A 22035-nucleotide genomic window follows, 5' to 3' on the forward strand; every position below is an offset into this window, starting at 1 on the left:
TCTCTATAACAATAATAAAAAACTTTATTTTACATATCATCTTTAAAAGTGGCATCTCAAAACAATACAGTAGATGTAAACCACAGATTACAAAGTAAATACCCAGACAAACGCAAACGCGGTTTTAATAAGATGCTTTTATTCGTTCATAATCCGACGATCTCAGGAAGACTAATGGGGGTCTGGCTTTTTTTCTGGAAAACCATAACTCTGGTCTTGTCCAGATTGACTGTCAGCGCTCAGGTCTGACAGTGCTGCTCCAGCAGCGCCAGGTTCTGCGGCAGCCTCTGTTCTGTGGGCGACAGCAGGACCAGGTCGTCTGCAAAGAGCAGGAACTCGATTTCTGTAATTAATGCAGATCAGTAAATCAAGGGACAAAACAGTTATTGCGCCCGGCTCCTCAATGGGCTTTGACGTGCTAATGCGTTGGTTTAACAGTCCGGGTATGGCAATGTTTTTTATTATTGTTATAGAGAAACATGATCAGATTTTCCCCGGTTCAGAAAAAAAGATCTAAAGTACTGCACTGTATACTAGTTTGTCACTCTTCTCATCCCCTCTTTGCTAAATGGCTTTTGAATAGAGTCACATGAAAACAGAGGTGAAACAGCCCTACACAGCCCTGTCGCAGTACACGAATATAATTATATCTTATTAATTTCTTTAGATATGCGATTCTTTTAATACAGTCTTTGCTGTGCTCTAGAGGATCCTTGTGATATTTCGAGCTCTGGTTGAATGATAAGTGTCGCAGTTTAAATAATTTTCGTAGTTAGAAATTATGGAACGCTCTGTTAAAAGCAAGGGAGTTTTTATGTCCGTTGCAGTTTTTTTGCAACATGAATATAATTATATCGTTATTAATTTCTTTAGATACGCGATTCCATATTATATTCCCTTTTAATCAAATTCTAAAAGTATGCTTGTTGACTCCGGTATCACGTTAGTTAAAGACTTCGATGCTTAAAATGTTTAGGGAGAAATGGAATACTGGTGTGTATGTTTTCTTTAAAGTACCGAGACCAGCCATATACTATATGTTTAAGTTTCAAAATTAATATTGTTTATGGCCTTCACACGCGTTGCAGTATGCTCCTATTCTTTTTATGCTCAGGTACTAAGATTTCCCTTCAGTGGTAAAATTCCATAGAAATATTCAATACTACAACGGGCACAGTAAAGACGTTTACTGTAAATCTTTCTACGACAGACCAACGGACCACGAGTGCCCCTGTCGGTCAACCAATCACGTACCGCGGTACTGCGCGTCATCGTGCGTCACAATGCGCGACGCCGTAGCCAATTACCTCCAGTACATGTGTGTACCGCGCACTTTGAATGGCTGCATCTGTATGTGTTCTCCCACCTCATCCAGCATTAATAGAGAAGACTCAGTGCTGTTACCTGGGCAAAGGGAGGGTGCACAAAGTACTAAATGCAGGGGTGCCAATAACTGTGACGTGTTTTTGAGAAAAATGTTTTTTCCTTTAAATAATTTTACCTCACTGAAAAGTTTGATTTCTCTCATATTTTCAGTGTAAGATCAAACTGATAAACAACAAAGACATTTTTTCATAGCCTTTTTTGCTCATCTTTACCAAGGGTGCCAATAATTCTGGAGGGCACTACATTCATTGTCCCACTACTACAAACCACAGTTTTAGGGAAATCCTTACATTTTGCAATCAATAAAAATAAGACCATGTACATTTAAAAACAAATACGTCATTATTGCCATCATTAATACTGTTTTATTGACCTTATTATATATTTTATTCTATAAGGAACAATAACCCAATAATGTTTCACAATGTTTTTTTCCTTAAAATGTGTGCATTGCTATGTCACAGAACCATAATAAAAAAACACTGTCTAAAGAATACTAAATTATACATCTGTAAGAGTACAAATCCATAGCAATGGATTATAACCTTATCAATAAAAAATCTGTGCTTTTTTAGTGAATATCAACATGAAGCTAATAAAACATTTACCCCAATCTGCTGTCATGTATGGTGTCTTCTGTAATTGCCCTTAATTTACAGTAAATTGCTGGTGCTGTCAGTCAGGAGATCTGACCTTCCCTTCACACAGAGCCTCTGACATTCCCACCCCGTTTCCTGTTTCACAGCAGCACAAAGACAGCTCTTCTTCTCCCTTTCAAACACAACAAAGACTGCCCCCTTTCCTTTTCTCATTTTCAGCCACAACAAAAGCCAAAACTCACTCAATTTTCCTCTAGAACCTGTTCTTGAGGAGCCTTTGTTCCTAACAATTTCATATCCTACCTCTTCATCCTCTTTCATGTAGAAGATAAATAAGTCCTAGTGCTTTCTTGTCCAGAGTATCTTTTACCATGCCACCTCTTTTATTGTGACAGAACTCAATAAAAGTGTCATAAGAAATAAAAAGTTAGGATGATTCTGTATTAATTAACTTTTCCATAAAGATTATTGCAGAGGCTATTTTGCTACAATATTTTATTTTATACAGTAGGTGTCCATATTAAAATCTGCATTAGGGACCCCATTGTCCTATGTTTTTACAGAAAAAAAAAATTGTGGCAGTTGCAGAATTCAGTTTTTTTGGTTGGTTTAACCAAGCAAAGTTATGAAGACCAAAATTAAAGTTGAATCCCTTAATTGCTGTCACTAAATTATACTTTAGCACTTTACAATAAGGTTGCGATATTAAGGTGATACTGTAAATGCTCTATTAATAATAAGAATAACAAGGATTCATAGTTTATTGAAAATGAACAAAGTATTAATTAAGAATTAACAAAGGAGTTCTTAGGATTTTATTAACTGTGATTTTCATGCTTTGTAAATGTTTTCTAACACAAACTCATATTTTATAGAGCGTGATCAACACATTAACAGATGTCAATTTTTGTTTTGCTGACTCTGTGGAAGAGCAACACAAGCTGTCTCTGTCGCACCTAAGTGCTTTATAGAACACCCTTTGAAGAGATCCACAGCTTACTGATCTACAAGATCACAATTGAAGGTATACTAGATATTTATGGGAAATGTAGATTTATTGAAGAGAGTGTGTATGCAGCTCCAGGCTGTTGACACCTTACATCCAGGACAGTGGTAGAATTGTAGTATGTTCTTTGATGAATGTGCTGTTACAGTATTCTGTCACCATCAACCACATTCACACTAAACCTTATGAAGAACCTTTCTATTTACTAACCCCACATTGGGTTGATACTGTATATATTATTAACAGGCATTTGTAAAGGCTTTATAAGCCTTTTATACATTCTTTGCAGCGCCTCAGGTAAAGTGTGAACCTATTCATGATTATTAATGCAAAATCATGTTGCAGTAAACTATTAATAGACATGAATAAAGCTCTTGTTCCCAGTGTTTTTAATCTTTTAGCAGTACCCCATGTAAAGTGTGAACCTATTCATGCTTATTAATGTAAAATCCTGTTGCTGTAAACTATTAATAGACATTAATAAAGCTTGCATTCCCACCATGTTAAAGTTTTTGCAGTACCCCATGTAAAGTGTGAACCTATTCATGCTTTTTAATGTACAATCATGTTAGAAAACTATTAATAGACAATAATAAAGCCTTTGTAAACCACACATTAAATGTGCCAATAATACAGACTATACATCCAAAACAAGATTCTTTTAATGACAATAATTGTAACCACTGCATTACTTATAAAAATATTTTGCAAATACAAAAAGAGAAATTATGGACAAAGTATCTTTACAGTATCTTAACGAAACAATATTTGTTTTACACAGTTAGAAATGAAATTTAGTTTGACTTTGAGGCATGGCAACAAAGTAATGGCTACTGTAGAATAAATAGTAAATACATAAAATTAAGTAGGAACAGGCAAAGGTTTATTCCATTTTGAAAAGTAGAGGAAAGAGAAACACAACACTTTGGCTGTGGAACCTTCATCGGGTGTAAATAAAATCAAGTATATACAGTACATATCATTGCTCTGTGACTATACTTTGTCTATTGCCTCAACCAAAACGATCAATAGCAAAGACTGCACAGCAGAATCAAGTTTGGCATAATGAGCGACATATTTATAGGGATAGTTAATGACTATGGTATTGTTTCCTCAAATCATGAAATAATGTACCCAGGGGTCCATTTCGATGCTTACTTCCAAGCCAATGTGTCCACTCTATCAAATCCAAGTGCTCCTATAACAACATCTCTGTCCTATTTACTCTCAGTCTTCGCACATGTTCCTTGTATGTACGTCATGCTCTCTCAATATCTTGTGTGTGAGTACCTGTGCAAGAATTCACAAAGGTTTTTCTGTGATTGACAGTAAAATGCTTGACTGTCTAGTACTCCCCTGTATGTTCACCACTCATCTGTGATTCTCTAGTTTGTGGTCGAACATAATAAACAATGAGGGGTATCAGATGTCTTCGTGACACTTTCTCCACTAGATGCAGGACTGTCTTCTTTTTTTAGCCTTCACCCCCAGCATTCCAAAAACCCATTTTGTCCTTTACCATGTTGCAGAACCCCCCCCCCCCCCCCCCCCCTTAGATGCTGACAAAAAAAAAGAAAAAAGGAAACAGGTTACTTTAATCATGATCAAATACAATACCTATGATACAACAAAAACATATAACAGAAGCGGAGATTTGCTCTACATTTCTACGTTCATTTTGTTAAAGAATCATTCTAGTAATTCTTTTGTGTGAAATGGGTCAATCTGTAAAGTGTATTTTTGTATTATTGCAAAATCTGAAATATGTTGTATTATTGTTAGACAGTTAAGAACTTTATTGTTTTGTCTTAATAGTGTTCCAATTATCTGCAAATTTATTTTCTTATCATCAGAATAAAAAGAGAAAGTTAAAAGAAAATGAAACAATTATGGAATGCCATAAATATCACATACAGAATGTACCTTTCTTTTGTGTCTGAAATTACTCTCATCAATTACTACAAACTCCCTTCTGCTACCCAGGTACCTCCGGATAGCTTTCACACTAACACCCCCTTTTGACAAGAGGTTGCTGTTTGTGCCTATGCCATCCTGAATCATGTCTATCTGCAAAGACACAATCCATGGTCAAATCTAATTCAAGAGTCAGTGAGGGAAATCAATATATTTGTTGATTTAAGCTGTTTTCTCTTTAGTTTTAGGAAATTGGTTTCAGATTCAGTTGGATAATATTTAACACTTTAATTGTTCTTCCTCTTGATTTATGTGTGTGACTTTTAAAAGGATGGCAAAATACATAAATATTACTGGATAAAAGACAGTTTACAAAATCTGTGCCACCATTTGCTCTGATCATTTCATCAGTTTCTGTGAAAATTACCTGTGTGTTGTAACAGAAATAATAAGGTTCTGGATCCTAAGATGAAGTTAAACAGATGAGTTTATTGCATGCAAGGAACAATAGAGCCGAAGTCATGTTGCCCACAAGAAACAACAAAACCGAAATATTGTTCAAAGTGCTGGTACAAACTTTAGGTTTATATATCCTTTCCTTTCCGCTTCTGACGTCACTCATTATTATGGTAAAGGTGGGAGGTCACGTGTTTGGTCAGTTTGCAGCTTTTTGGCCAAATGGTCAGGGATTAAGTCCCCAGAGGGGTTCCCTGGCTCTCCTAGCTTGCATCTGGAATCCTTATCATTTCTCCCTTTCCTGCCATAAACTCCTGTTGCTTAGAAGTCTAATCTTTAAGCAGAAAGGACTTAATTTCACCCCCATCTTTACTTTTACTTCATGTGTAAAAATTTCATCCACTGAAACAGTGAGTTTCGACACAGGTTCTTCCGCAGTGCTGTGAAAGTTTACAAACCCTTGACAGCATAAAGGGAGGATAAATAAACACCTTAACGCTACAGAACATTAAAACATTAAAATATTTTAACCAATACATTATTATTCAATGTTATGAAATTAATATAACAAAGTCAAAACTCAACAACGAGTAAGGGTACTACTGCACTTACTAGGCATATACTGTACATCAATTTTCATCCTCCTGTCCTTCAAATGCCTATTGTGTTGGCAAAGTTGGCACTTAATTTTGCTTTTTTAAATCTGTCTTTGTTGAAGCCACTATATCAAATTCAAAGTTTTTTTCTTTGTTGGTCTGCCACTTATCTTTTAAAGTAATTTCATCTGCAAGATGTTATATTGCCTAAAAGAAAAAATACAGAGAAACCATAAATGAAACACCACCAAGTTAAAAACATAAAAAAGCATCTAAAACTCATTTAATAACGTTGGGAAGCATTATTGTTTTTGTTTACTCTGCAATTTCTTGTCCATACCAATACAATAACAAGATGTATGCAAGAGGATGAAAAACATTTTTCAATTATTTTCTTACACCTATATTAGTGCTTATGTTATTGATCTATCAATTATACAGATGCAGCTATTCAAAACGAGCAGGGTACGCTGAGGTACAACGCAGTGGGCATATCGCATCAAAACATACCGTGCTTTACTGTATGCAAATTAGATTATGTTAATAGTATTCGGAATCACCTTGTAAAATCGCCAGGTGGAGCTAATAAAGCTTAACCTCTCATGTACAGTATTTGAGCTGTCACCAGAAAACACCTGGTTCAAATCCCGATCACAGCTGAGGGACAATCTTTATTCAATTAATTCAATTAAGAATTTAAGTTGTATATCTGTAGGCTTTTAAATTTAAACTGTGTATTAATAGTAACAGCATGTTAATTACTATACATTAAAAGGTTGATATATTTTTTGAAAACAAGATTGCTCAGTTGGACAAAACTACACAACCTATCACCTTTATCATAAATATTTGAATTATGCAGAAATATTTTATGCATCAAAGTCTTTACCGAAGATATTACTCATAGTATTAATAATGAATGACCTTCAACAAGTATTACCCTGGTCCACATTCTTTGTAACTGTCTTTGTAAACCAAAATACTTTAATTTTTCATTGACAAAAAGTAACACCACAGCATTTCATCGATCCGATCACACATTCATTTCCAATCATACAAAGTATGCCTTTCACATGCTCATAAAGATATTAATTTAGGAAAATAAACATATTACTGTATGTAAACTGTACTGTATATGGCTGGTCTTGGTAGTTTAAAGAAAAAATACACTCCAGTATTCCATTTCACCCTAAACATTTTAAGCATCAAAGTCTTACATGTGGTTATTTCAGAAACGTTTTTCCATGCTCCTTCTGACCATATTACTGTACGTTTATATACTTTGTGAAAATTGATTGTTTTAACCTTTTCCGTGAATACAGTTGATATCAGAGTAAACAAAAGCATGCTTTTAGAATTTGATTAATAGGGAATATAATATGGAATCGCGTATCTAAATAAATTGCTATTTCAGTACTTTTCACATGACTGCATCGGAGGCGTGATTACAGATTAAAGATTACAGATTTTAATTGTCTTTAATTTTTTAATACATTTTAGAAAAGTTTCATCTATACATACACCACAAAACTATTCTCGGTTGTATTACTGAATAATAATCTAGTAATCTAGCGATATTTCTGAGGTGAAAAAAAAAATGTTTTGACAGTATGCTGCACATGTGGGTCGAATGTTAAGCCAGAATCGAATATAACCCCAAGGTTTTTCAATTTTGATTGAAGCTCAAGTACAGAACCATCTACAGATAGGGTTACAGGACTGGCTTTATGAAGTTGATGGGGGGTGCCAATAAGCATGACTTCAGTCTTGTCACAGTTAAGATGAAGAAAGTTTTGAGTCATCCAAATTTTTATGTCAGAGATGCAATAAGATAGAATAGAGTGTCAGTGTCAGGTTTGGGTATGTTTTGGGGTATATTTGAGTATCGTCAGCGTAAAAATGAAAGCTGAGGCCATGTGATCTTTAAAGCTGACCAAGTGGAAACATGTAAATGCTGAAAAGCAAGAATCTCAGTATTGAGCACTGAGGAACACCAGACTTAAGACCAATTTCAGACCTGTTCCCATTAAGAGAGACAAAGTGACAGCAATCAGTGAGGTAAGATTTGAACAATTTGAGAGCAGTCAGAAACTCCAAACACAGTCTCAAGACGAGAAAGTAAGATGTTATGGTCAACAGTGTCAAAAGCAGTACTGAGATCAAGAAGGATGAGTATAGAAAGAGAACAAGAATCAGAAGCTATTAGAAGATCGTTAGTAACTTTGACCAGGGCAGTTTCTGTGCTGTGAAGTTGACGGAAGCCAGTTTGGAGGGGTTCGAAAAGGTTGTTTGTCATGAGATGGTTATGTAACTGAAGTGTGACAGCATGAATAATAATAATAATTATAATATTTATGTCACCAATTCATAGAGGGGGATTATTGGTAAGGGCCAATGGGAAATTTGGCCAGGATGCCAGGGTTACACCCCTACTCTTTTCGAGAAACGCCCTGGGATTTTTAACGACCACAGAGAGTCAGGACCTTGATTTTACATCTCATCCAACAGCACCTGTTTACAGTATAGTGTCCTTGTCACTATACTGGGGCATTAGGACCCACATGGACCCCAGGGTGAGCACCCCCTGCTGGCCCCACTAACACCTCTTCTAGCAGCAACCTTAGTTTTTCCCCAGGAGGTCTCCCATCCAGGTACTGACCAGGCTCACACCCGCTTAGCTTTAGTGGGCTGCCAGTTGTGAGTTGCAGGGTGATATGGCTGCTGGCCATATGCTAAGTTACATGCTGAATGCTATGTTACACTTAGTTCATTGTTTTAAATACATCTAATTAAGAAGGTTAGGTGTTAACATAAACTATTAGTAATCAATAATATTAAATTTAGCACTGTAATAAATTGTGCTAATAATAAATTCTATTCCACTCTGAGAATGTAGGGGGGAGGAAAAGAGCTTGTGGTCTTTTCATTGATTTAATTTTAATCTTTTTTAATAATTAAACTCAATTATTTAAGTTTTACAGTACAAACCTTTAGTATCCTATTGTATATTGACTAAAAAGAGTCATTTTCCCATAATTTTTGTTCATAGACTTTACAAAACATAAATAAGCATATAAATGTATAACCTTACCCAGATATGGTGGACAACTGGGTGTCTCTGGTCAAATCCTCTCTGATGCACAATTCCAAAATCTGAGCTTTTGTGGTCCTAATCTTCACATGGTCTATTTATCATAAAACTTATGCGAAATTCCCACAATGATAAAAATCCTGTGTACAAGTACACAACTGGTAAAATATAATTCCCCATCCATATTGCAATTAAAAGAAACCTTTACTGTTCATTAATACAGTATATATAGATAATACTTGTTAACAAGGATCTAATGTTCACATATGAAATCTTAATAACTGGTTTACTAATTGACAAATGGAACCGTTATTCACGTGCATAGGGGGAATAATTTCAGCGCTCATAGACTGGGTAAAGGTCAAGGTTCAAGAACATGGCTCTGAAAATGGAGGTACGGCAGAAGAAACAACCGAGATCAATCCTTGCATCAGTTTGCCAGAAAGGGGGATGGAAAATACACCACAGGCAACTCCCCGTTCAGCAGGCAGTAAGTAAAACCATTTTTGGATGCATGTGAAGTTATAAAGCATTGTTAGAGATATAGCCCAATGCTATTTGGGCTTGTAATAGCAATTGTTGTTGTAATGACAAACTAGACTTAGAATCACTCCTTACAGCTGTTTAATTCAAGAAAGCTAATTATTTAACTAGGATGACCATGTGTTTTAAGTGTATTGGAAATATGTTCTATTTTCTCCCCTAAATCTCTTTAGTTTCACTCTACCCTATGAGTGAAATTGGAATTTCCCCCATGACCCTCCTCCCCAATGAAATTAAAAACATTACAACATAATAAGACAAAGTAAATAATACTGAATGGTGTAGCTTAAAAGCATTGTTGATGGACCATTGATAAAGGTTAACAGCATACTTATGTGACATGTATGCAGTATGTACTTCATTATTTTTCGTGTTGCTTATTCAGAAATTATGCTCCCTTAATCAAGGTACAACTGCAAAGTCTAAAGCTTAAAAGGCAGTGGCTAGAAGAAAAGAACAAAGAACTGATCGCTGAACGTGATTTTCTAAGAGACCAGTTGATGGAATGTAAGTAATACTTTTTTCTATGTCATTTAGGTAAGGTTATTCATGCCAGAAGCTGATAAAGACAAGACTTTACCAAAAATACCTATTTAATACAGTTGTAAGACATATGTAAATGATGTGCAATTGCATTGTAAAGTCTGTTTCAATAAATGCATCAAAATGTATATTTAACTTGAATTTCAATCATCATTTTTCTTTTGTTTAGTTATTATGTTTAATATTTTTTATATCTTTAAATAACATATTTTTTGCTTTTCACAAAAAAAAGAATGTCAATGTCACAGTAAGGTGAACCCTTTGGGCGAGGAATGTTCTTGCCTCATGTACGACTACGCCACCTAGCAATACAAACGGGGTGCTTGGGCCCCTCTGCATTGCCACAGGTTCTGTTATCTCCCAGAATCACCTATGCAAACACAGACCAGCAACAATCATTTGTATTGTATAAGTGCACTTTTATTTTCTAACTACATTCACATTCACTACCACCCAAATACACAACGAAAACAGCATTCACAGCAACAAAAGGTCCTTCCCGGGGTCTAAATGAATCCTGAGAGACAGCAGTCTCTCCTGTAAAGTACTGAAAAGAGGCCACTCAAATGTTTCTTCTTAGTACCTGTAGTCTCTGATGGCCCACTTGAAGTAGAGGGGTGAACTATCACTCAGTCCTATTTCCCCAGTCTCCGTTTTGGTAACTATAGAAATCCTCTGTGGGCTGTATAACATTCCCCTCAGTTTGAATCGGCTAGCTGGGCTGGTTTCTTTGTTCCTTGCCTTCAGGCATTAAAAGTCTCTGTACAGTACTTCTGTTCCAATGCCAATGTCTCAAAATATCACAAGGATCCTCAAGAGCACAGCAAAGACTGTATTAAAAGATACTTGTATCAGATACATGAGAATCCAGGCTTTTTTATAAACACTTTCTTTTCCGTATACCAGATATTATGGAACCACTTCAGAAGGGTGTCACCCAGTCAAATTCCAGGAATACACACTGGTATTCCATTTCTCCCTAAACATTTTAAGCATCGAAGTATTTAACTAACATGTGAAATAGCGTGTGAAAAAGTGGTAGTTTTAAGCTTTTCTGCTAATATAATATGGAATCACGTATCTAAAGAAATTAATAACGATATGATTATGTTCGTGTACTGCAACAGGGCTGTGTAGGGCTGTTTCGCCTCTCTCTTCATGTGACTTCCCTTGTAGCCCACTGGTCTACGTGCCCGATTACCAACTCACAAGTTGTGTGTTCAAATCTGGCTGGCGCTGTGACTTTTCTTTTAACAAACATTTCTTCGAAAAAAATAGAATAGCAATATTATGGACAATCAATTGACTTTTATATTTCAAAATATCACAACATGATCGAATCTAAGTCATTTTTGATAACAATGAATAGTCACCTTCTTCCCGTTTTTATTTTTCAAATACGTTTTAGAAAAGTGTAATCTATACCTGCCCAGACTGTACGCCCGCTTCACTGTGGGACAGCCACACTGGTCGGCGGCCTTCCTAAACCCCGCCCTGACCACTTTCACTCCTGTCCTGCTCTTCCCCGCGCACCCCAGCCGGGCGCTCTTCGGCCTCTGCCCGGGACGAATATATATTTAGATATTTACACCCGGCGCGGCACCGAGGGAGCGTCTGCATTTATAACATAGTTTTTTAAAATTAGTCAAGCAATATGAAGCATCTCCTTTTACTTTTAAGTCCCTTAAATACATTGAGCACAGCTTTCTCACCACTTAGATTACATTTTGATACCATCCTTACACAAAGCAGAAATTTCTTGTATTTTCCGATGACATACAGTACAAGTGGAAAGATTACAGATTTTAATCGTCTTTAATTTTGTTACATTATACGTTTTAGGAACGTTTCATCCATACAAACACCACAAAACTGTTCTCTATTGTATTTCTGAATGTTATGTTTCACCTACAGTAGTTCACTGTAATACATCGAATTAAGAAAGTTATGTGTAGCACTTTAGATCTTTTTTATTGAACCAGGGAAAATCTGATCATGTTTCTCTATAACAATAATAAAAAACTTTATTTTACATATCACCTTTAAAAGTGGTATCTCAAAGCAATACAGTAGATGTAAACCACAGATTACAAAGTAAATACCCAGACAAACACAAACGCGTTTTTAATAAAATGCTTTTATTCATTCAGCAGAGAGAGAGAGAGACATCCAGCAGATAGAGACACACACACAGGTTTTCATTGACAAAAAGTAATTGTTTTTCTTACATTCCTCTTGTCTAACAGGAATGTTTTGTTTGTGGACAGACTGTCCACAAACGTGAGACTATCTTTCTCAGACTCACATTCCCGAATGTCCCCCACCCCGTCAACAATCCTAGGAAGAACACGAAACCGCCTGTTAATTAAATTGTTACAATTTTGTTCGGTCAGTTCTTCCTCCCAGAATTTATAGATCGCATCGATCAGTTTCTGCTTTGTGACGGGCTTACCAGTTTTCCGAACGCAGTCTTTCAGCGAATGCCAAACCATCTCTATCGGATTTAGATCTGGGGATTCGCTGGAGTTTTCACCCAGTTCACTCCTTCTGCTACAAGCCTCGCCCTTGCTGCTGTGTGTTTCAGATTGTTGTCCTGAAAGAGACGGTGCCTTGATCCAAAGTGCTCCCCGATATATGGGGCGGCATGCTGTGTGACCACGACTTCCTCGAAGAATTCACGGTCCATAATTCCTTCGAAAATAAGAAGTGGTCCCGGGCCTCTTCTAGATATACCCCCCCAGATGTGAACCTTCAGTGGATGTTTGGGCTTTGGCTTGTCCACATATCTCCCCTTTTTGCAAAATGACATTGTTGAAAACTGTTCCAGAGCCACTGCTGTTTCGTCGGTGAAAAGTACATCCTGAAATGCCTCCCCCTGTTCAATCCATTGGAGTGCTTGTTTGAGTCTTTCCTCTTTGTTTTTAGCCTTATCATGGGGCATGTGTTGGTTTTTCTGTATCTCCATCCAAGCCTCCTGCGCACTCTTCTTATCGATGTCGGACTAACGGTCGAACCGAGGTCAGCCCATAGCCGTCTTTGGACTTGCATCGCCGGTAGCTCATCATTTTCATCAGTCAGTTTGTCAATAGCTTGCACAATAGGACTTGAAAAAACAGAGATCAACAGTTAGTTTTAAAAATAATGTGCGTAGTTGTATTTACATGCAAGAAAAGTATTTTTAGAAAGTTATGTACTTTTGAATCGTCCTCAGTTTAGAATCTCTTTGCCTCCTCTCCCCTTTATAATGTTGTCTCACTGTGCTTTCAGAAACGAAGATGTCCATCGAAGCCAAATGCTGTACAATGTCCCATGTTGACTTCCCATTTCTTTTCATCTTCATTATTTGGTGTGAGAGAGTCTTCGTGATTTTGGCCATTGTCCGTCTCCTTACCAAAGTGATACAGTGGTGCAGCTTGAATTCTGTACCTATATACTGTATGGTATGGTACAGATAAAACTTACACCATACCTATGAGCTAATACCAGGACACCAGGAAATGTGTCTGATGCATTAGCAAGTTAAAACAATTGCGTCGAAAACCTGGGCGTAACAGCTGTCCCTTTTTCTGATCACTCGCTCTCTGGATACACGTCTCACCTGTCCTGTTCTTTGTTTTCCTAATTTGCTGATTATGCCTGCTGCAATCCACTACTACCCTCACACCTAAAGAAGACTATTTTAAATTTCTTGGTGTGGTTCATTGTCCTTAAGGTGATATCACATAAAGGTTATACTGCTATTTAATTGGATACGCGATTAAAAAAAAAAGAATTTTTTTTAATCCCCGGCCGAACACATTCCATAAGAATCAGCGCTTTTATATATCGCCTTTAAAGGTGGCTTCTCAAAACGCTTTACAGGATAAAAACAACAATAACAGCAACAACAACAATATTGTATTTCATTGCACTTTGACAGAGCGTCCTTAAATCAACTGTTGACTCTTCTCTCTTTACTACTTGTTTGGAGTGACTAAGCTCCGCTCTGTACCACACAATGATCACCCCAGATTCTCTGCCCCGGGTGATTTGGGGTTTTTTGACAGAGGGCAAAAAACTCTCTCTCGCTTGCCCTCCCCCCCTGTGTATTGTCTGTTTTTTTGTGCTGTCCTTTGACAAAACAAGGCTCGCCAGATAATGTGAATCGAAACCTGTTTTTCTAGCTTTTAAAGTCGTGCGATGTGTAAGCGGAAACACATCATTATATCTTACATATGAAAAATACATAATATAGCTCCCAAACAAACGCAAACGTGTTTTTAATAAGATGCTTTTATTCACTCATAATCTGACAATTTCAGGAAGAATAAGGAAGGACTAAGGGAATTGTCATCTGTGGTTGAACCTCTGTGAGCTCGGTGACTTTGAGACCACTTGTTATCCCAGGTTGTTTGAATCGCCACAATTCAAATAGAGAAAAAATAGCTGACTGACAAGATTTAAGATGTGGCTGTCAATGTTGGATTAAAAAAAACACATTGCCCGACGTTTGTTGCATTGATTGAAAAATAACTTTATTTCGAGAGACTGGATAAGTAATTCAAGTGTTTTTTTTTACTTCCTGAAAAACAACTAATAATTTAACTATATGTGCAAACGTTTTATGATATGTCGCTGTTGTGAATGTCTGTGGACATGTGCTGGCTGGACAGGAGGCTCTACTGTACACAGAGAGGGGTGGGAGGGGGGAACAAGCCGATACATACTCTTAGAGTTTGATTAATAGGGAATATAATACAAAAATATAGTACAAAAATAAGATGCACTCTACAGACATTCACAACAGCGACTGTCAGAAGATAGGACACAGCAGCTCAGACACCCGCTGAATGGAAAGGGGCACTTTAATGTTCTGTATGGCTAATACTAAAGCCAATACTTTAATATTCTTTTCTGTATGTTTAACAATAGTGGGTACTGGCCTAATTCGGCCCTGCTCCCGTTGTTAGGTGTTAATGTGTTGTTGTTGAGTGTGAATTTGTACCTGTTTCCCTGAGGTCTGGCTTTTTTTCTGGAAAACCATAACTCTGGTCTTGTCCAGATTGACTGTCAGCGCCCAGGTCTGACAGTGCTGCTCCAGCAGTGACAGGTTCTGCTGCAGCCTCTGTTCTGTGGGCGACAGCAGGACCAGGTCGTCTGCAAAGAGCAGGAACTCGATTTCTGGAATTAATGCAGATCAGTAAATCAAGGGACAAAACAACTGTTTCGCCCGGCTCCTCAATGGGCTTTGACGTGCTAATGCGTTGGTTTAACAGTCCGTTAGTGGCAAGCCTCTGATGTCTCCCGACTTCAGCAAAAGGAACCTGCCTTTCATTTGACGGGAAAGCAAGAGCCGACCGCTACGCCGCCCTTGTGTTTCGAAATCTTGTGACTTTTGAAATTTACTGGGGGTGGACCACGTCTGTAAATTTCGATGGGTCCAGAGGCAAAAGTGCCTTGCCTTGCAATCTCTGGGGAACCATAAGTAGCATGGTGAATTGGAGATTCTGAACCCTTACTTCGTGCGACTGGAAAAGAATTTGTGATCAGATCAATGGAATGCTTCGTAGAAGGAGGCGCTCTTTTCCTCTAGTCTAACAGTCTGTCCACAAACAAAACATTCCTGTTAGACAAGAGGAATGTAAAAAAACAAATACTTTTTGTCAATGAAAACCGGTGTGTGTGTCTCTCTCTGCTGGATGTCCCTCTCACTCTCTGCTGAATGAATAAAAGCATTTTATTAAAAACGCGTTTGCGTTTGTCTGGTATTTACTTTGGTCCTTTTAACTGTTTTTCCATCTACTGTATTGCTTTGAGATGCCACTTTTAAAGGTGATATGTAAAATAATGTTTTTTATTATTGTTATGATCAGATTTTCCTCGGTTCAGAAAAAAAGATCTAAAGTATACTAGTTTGTCACTCTTCTCATCCCCTCTCTGCTAAATGGCTTTTGAATATAGTCACATGAAGAGAGAGGTGAAACAGTCCTACACAGCCCTGTCGCAGTACACGAATATAATTATATCTTATTAATTTCTTTAGATACGCGATTCTTTTAATACAGTCTTTGCTGTGCTCTTGAGGGTCCTTGTGATATTTCGAGGTCTGGTTGAATGATAAGTGTCGCAGTTTAAATAATTTTCGTAGTTAGAAATTATGAAACGCTCTGTTAAAAGCAAGGGAGTTTTTATGTCCATTGCAGTAAAAGAAAATGCCTGACAAAGTAGGGCTTGGACAGATTCCAAGTGCATTTTAGCAATTTACGTTGCATTGTCCATTGTGCTGCTGTAATACAGTTTAAAATAATTCAAAGTCTAAACTGTATCAGCTTTATTTATGGGTTGCAATTTAGAAAAAGTAAAAAACCGCACTCAAAATGCAAGTTAGAGCTTTCTGGCAAGAGGAGACACACAAATTAATAATGTAACATGCCACCGTTTGTGCATGAACAAAGAAGCTATTTCTTTAGATACGCGATTAAAAAAAATAAAACAAATTTTGAATCCCCAGCGGAACACATTCCATAAGAAAGCGCTTTTATATACTGCCTTTAAAGGTGGCTTCTCAAAATGCTTTACAGGATAAAAACAACAATAACAGCAACAACAACAATATTGTATTTCATTGCACTTTGAAAACCAAGTAATAACTTAACTTTATGTGCAAACGTTTTATATGCCGCTGTTGTGAATGTCTGTGGAGTGTATCTTATTTGCCTGTCTGTCCTGGCTCTCTCGCTCGCCCTCCCCCCCTCTCTCCCTCAATTCAATTCAATCCAAGGTGCTTTATTAGCATGACAGATGGGTACAATCAGTGTTGGGTATTTACTTTGCTTTGAGATTCCACTTTTAAAGAAGATATATAAAATCAAGGCTTTAACTTGCTTTAACTCTGCGAGTTCTCGTGTCTGTCCCATCCGAACCCGAAAGTATTACAATATGTATCTTTATAGCAGGTGGTGTACAACTTTTTAGCATAGATTACACTTTTATAAAATGTATTTAAAAAATAAAAACGATTACAATCTAATCTTTCCACGTTTGATCCCAAGATCCCAAGAAAAATAAATCTAAACGGGAAGAAAGTTATGCTGAAAGTTTATTAAGATACTTAGAAGACAAAGATATCAATTTATGTTGCATTTGGCTGATTGTGAATAAAAAAACACATATATTTAAACACGCGTTTACGATTTAAATCAAAACGCGATTTAAATCAATATAAATGTTTATATTGTAACGCATAGGTTACTATTCATTGTTATTAAAATTACTTAAATTCGATCATGTTGTGATATTTAGAAATATAAATTTGTTTGGTGCGAGTGAGGTTGTATTTAATCTCTGACCAATGGAAACGTTTAATTTTTTCAAAGAAATGTTTGTTAAAAATAAATTCATGGTTCCAGTGGGATTCGATCACAGACCGTGTGACGTGGGAGTCAGGAACCTAACCCACAGCGTCACTGGCAAGGTCACATGGAGAGTACTGAAAAAGCACTACAGAAACATTATCAACACACACTGTCCAGTGCGTACTATTCTTGTGTTGCGGTACATGAATATAATTATATCGTTATTAATTTCTTTAGATACGTGATTCCATATTATATTCCCTTTTAATCAAATTCTAAAAATATGCTTGTTGACTCCGGTATCTTGTTAGTTAAAGACTTCGATGCTTAAAATGTTTAGGGAGAAATGGAATATTGGTGTGTATTTTTTCTTTAAAGTACCGAGACCAGCCATATACTGTATGTTTATGTTCCAAAATTAATATCGTTTATGGCCTTCACACGCATTACAGTATGCTCCTATTCTTTTTATGCTCAGCTACTAAGATTTCCCTTCAGTGGTAAAATTCCATATAAATATTCAATACTAAAACGGGCACAGTAAAGACGTTTACTGTAAATCTTTCTACGACAGACCAACGGACCACGAGTGCCCCTGTCGGTCAACCAATCACGTACCCCGGTACCGCGCGTCATCGTGCGTCACAATGCGCAACGCCGTAGCCAATTACCTCCAGTACGTGTCTGTACCGCGCACTTTGAATGGCTGCATCTGTATGTTCCTTTCTTATCCAAGTGTGAGAGGGCAGTATGGAGGGCAGTGGCAATGGCATCCTCTGTTGACCTGTCCTGGCGATACACAAAATGCAGTGGGCCTAGGGTGTCAGGCAGAGAGGAGGTGATGTATGCTTTGGTTGGTCAAAGCACTTCATGATAAACCCTCATGAAGTGATGTGATGTGATGTGAGTGCAACAGGGCGGTAGTTATTCAGGCAACTAACTCTGGGTTTCTTAGGAACAGGGACAATGGTGGTTTTCTTACAGTAGAAAGGAACTATAGACTGCGCTAGAGAAAGACTGAATATGTCCGAGAAGACATCTGCCAGCTGGTCTGCCCATGCCTTCAGAACATGGTCAGGGATAGGATCAGGGCCAGGAACCTTGTGTGGATTGTTCTTTTTAAAAACGTTACACACATCCGCTCTGGATATGATCAGTGGGTTTCCATCTTGGATTTGTGGAATCCTCTTGGCTGGATCCATGAAGCATACCCCACTGTCTTTACTCTTACCCGAATCCATGTGCGGGGTTGGCAGGGCCATGAAGGAAATTCGGCTCCTCGCGAGCATCCTGGAACGTGTCAGCAATGACACTGTAGAAGCCCTTGACTAACTGTCTGCCGAGCTGGAAGCAATGCGAACCATGGTTCTCCAAAATCGGATGGCCCTTGAATTTATGTTAGCTGCAAAAGGGGGGACCTGCCCCCTCATAGGCTCTGAGTGCTGTACTTACATTCCAGACAGCTCAGAAGAAATCTCTGATCTTACTGAACACATTCGCAAGGAAGCTGCCAAGCTACACAAAACCCAAAGATGGACTCTATGGGACTGGGTCAGTGGTGCATTAGGAAATCTAGGTGCCTTTATATCGCAGGGATTATTGCTCTTATTGGGCTGTGTACAGATGCAGCCATTCAAAGTGCGCGGTACAGACACGTACTGGAGGTAATTGGCTACGACGTCACGCATCATGACGCAAGATAACGCGGGGTACCGTGGTACGTGATTGGTTGACCGACAGGGGCACTCGTGGTCCGTTGGTCTGTCATAGAAAGATTTACAGTAAACGTCTTTACTGTGCCCGTTGTAGTATTGAATATTCATATGGAATTTTACCACTGAAGGGAAATCTTAGTAGCTGAGCATAAAAAGAATAGGAGCATACTGCAACGCGTGTGAAGGCCATAAACGATATTAATTTGGAACATAAACATACAGTATATGGCTGGTCTCGGTACTTTAAAGAAAACATACACGAAACATGGTTTCATTATGACCAGAATCGGTCTTGAGATATTTTTAGCTTCATTTACAGTATTTGAGAGGTATGTCTTGACACCAATACTACGTAAATACTGCTCACGTATATGTTTCTAGGTTTATATTATGCATTTCATACGGTCAAATTACTTTTGAGCAACTGATAAGAAGCGCGAAACGGTATGCCCAGGGTGTTTTAGTTTTCGTTTTGTTTTAATGCAGTGCAGTGGATTGATTAGAGATATTAAGTACATACAAGTCATTTTTTAAATGTTGTAGTTCGTCTTGTAAAAATGTTATGAGTACATCATCTGTCAACAATTACACAGGTTCTGTTTCCATATTGCTGATTTTGGTTAAGTAATATTATTTTCTAATTTCACGTTGTGAATATATGATTTGGGCAAACAGAGCCACAAAGAAGTACATTATGGGTTGTTGTTTTTTTTTGCAGTTTTATCTAGAACAAGCGATGCTTAAACCTTTGTCTGATTCTTGTGAAACTATCCACACGACAGTTACCTAGTTGACTTGTCACTGAGTGATGTCACTGATGGGATGTTTCTAAAAATCCATCCACTGTAAAACGTCTTCTCCAGTTGTCCTGCATATGTATTCGCTAATGAAGCTGTGTGTTCTGAGCCTGGTTCTCTACATTTCTGTATGAACCAGCTTAGAGGGCTAAAGACAGCTTGTGTTTAAATTGAGTGTAAGGTAATTTATGCTTCTAAAGTCATGGTCAGCATTTATTATTGTACTGTGCTGTAAACTTGTTCTGTGCCTAATTACATTATTTCATAGCTTTATCAAATCTGTACATTGTCTGTTGATAATGTTTCTGTAGTGCTTTTTCAGCACTCTGCATGTGACCGCGCCGGTGGTGCTGTGTGTTAGTTTCCTGACTCCCATGTCACATGGTCTGTGATTGAATCCCATGGAACTATGACTTTATTTTTTAACAAACATTTCTTTGAAAAAATGAAACGTTTCCCTTGGTCATAGATTAAATAAAACCTCACTCGCACCAAACAAATTTATGTTTCTAAATATCACAACATGATCGAATTTAAGTCTTTTAAATAACAATGAATAGTCACCTATGCGTTACAAAATAAACATTTTTATTGATTTGAATCGCATTTTGATTTAAATCGTAAACGCGTGTTTAAATATATGTGTTTAAAGGCGATATACTGTATAAAAGCGCTGATTCTTATGGAATGTGTTCCGCCGGGGATTCAAAAAAAATATTTTTTTTAATCGCGTATCTAAGGAAAATTGCAGTATAACTTTGTTCATGCACATCATTATACAGTATCTCATTTTGTATTTCTATAAAAAAAAAATCGTTTGCCCAGCCACTATTGTTGTTATTGTTTTTATCCTGTAAAGCGCTTTGAGGAGCACAGCTTTCTCACCACTTAGATTACTTTTTGACACCATTCTTACACAAAGCAGAAACTGATTGTATTTTCCGATGACATACAAGTGCAAAGATTACAGATTTTAATCGTCTTTTTTCTGAACCAGGGAAAATCTGATCATGTTTCTCTATAACAATAATAAAAAACTTTATTTTACATATCACCTTTAAAAGTGGCATCTCAAAACAATACAGTAGATGTAAACCACAGATTACCAAGTAAATACCCAGACAAACGCAAATGCGTTTTTAATAAAATGCTTTCATTCATTCAACAGAGAGAGAGCGTAAAACCTGGGTGTAACAGCTGTTCCTTTTTCTGATCATTCGCTCTCTGGATAAACGTCTCGCCTGTCCAGTTCTTTGTTTTCCTAATTTGCCGATTATGCCTGCTGCGATCCACTCCTACTCTCACACCTAAAGAAGACTATTTTAAATTTCTTTGCGCATCCTTAAGGTGATATAACATAAAGGTGATATGTAAAATAATGTTTTTTTATTATTGTTATAGAGAAACATGATCAGATTTTCCCTGGTTCAGAAAAAAAGATCTAAAGTATACTAGTTAAGAAAAATAAATCTAAACGGGGAGAAAGCTATGCTGAAAGTTTATTAAGATACTTAGAAGACAAAGATATCAATTTATTTTAGTCAAAATTTTATATATCACCTTTAAAAGTGGAATCTCAAAGCAAAGCAAATACCCAACACTGATTGTACCCATCTGTCATGCTAATAAAACACCTTGAATTGAATTGAATTGAGGGAGAGAGGGGGGAGGGCGAGCGAGATAACCAGGACGTAAGGCAAATAAGATACAGTCCACAGGCATTCACAACAGCGACATATGAAACGTTTGCACATATAGTTAAGTTATTACTTGGTTTTCAAAGTGCAATGAAATACAATATTGTTGTTGTTGCTGTTCTTGTTGTTTTTATCCTGTAAAGCGCTTTGAGAAGCCACCTTTAAAGGCGATATATACTGTAAAAGCGCTGATTCTTATGGAATGTGTTCCGCCGGGGATTCAAAATTTTGTTTTTTATAATCGCGTATCTAAGGAAATCTCAGTATAACTTTGTTCATGCACAAACAGTGGCAAGTTACATTATTAATTTGGGTGTCTTAATTCGATGTATTTAAAGCAGTGAACTACTGTAGGTGT

At 37.3% G+C, this 22035-nt stretch overlaps 1 pseudogene; it reads right to left on the reverse strand.

Annotated features, from left to right (window-relative positions):
- Positions 1 to 3831: 3831 nt before the first annotated feature.
- Positions 3832 to 19156, reverse strand: LOC148658474 (uncharacterized; annotated as a pseudogene).
- Positions 19157 to 22035: the final 2879 nt, after the last annotated feature.

This window comes from Lepisosteus platostomus, chromosome 7 (genome assembly GCF_059453375.1).
Source record: "Lepisosteus platostomus isolate fLepPlt1 chromosome 7, fLepPlt1.hap1, whole genome shotgun sequence".
Classification (NCBI taxonomy): Eukaryota; Metazoa; Chordata; class Actinopteri; order Semionotiformes; family Lepisosteidae; genus Lepisosteus; species Lepisosteus platostomus.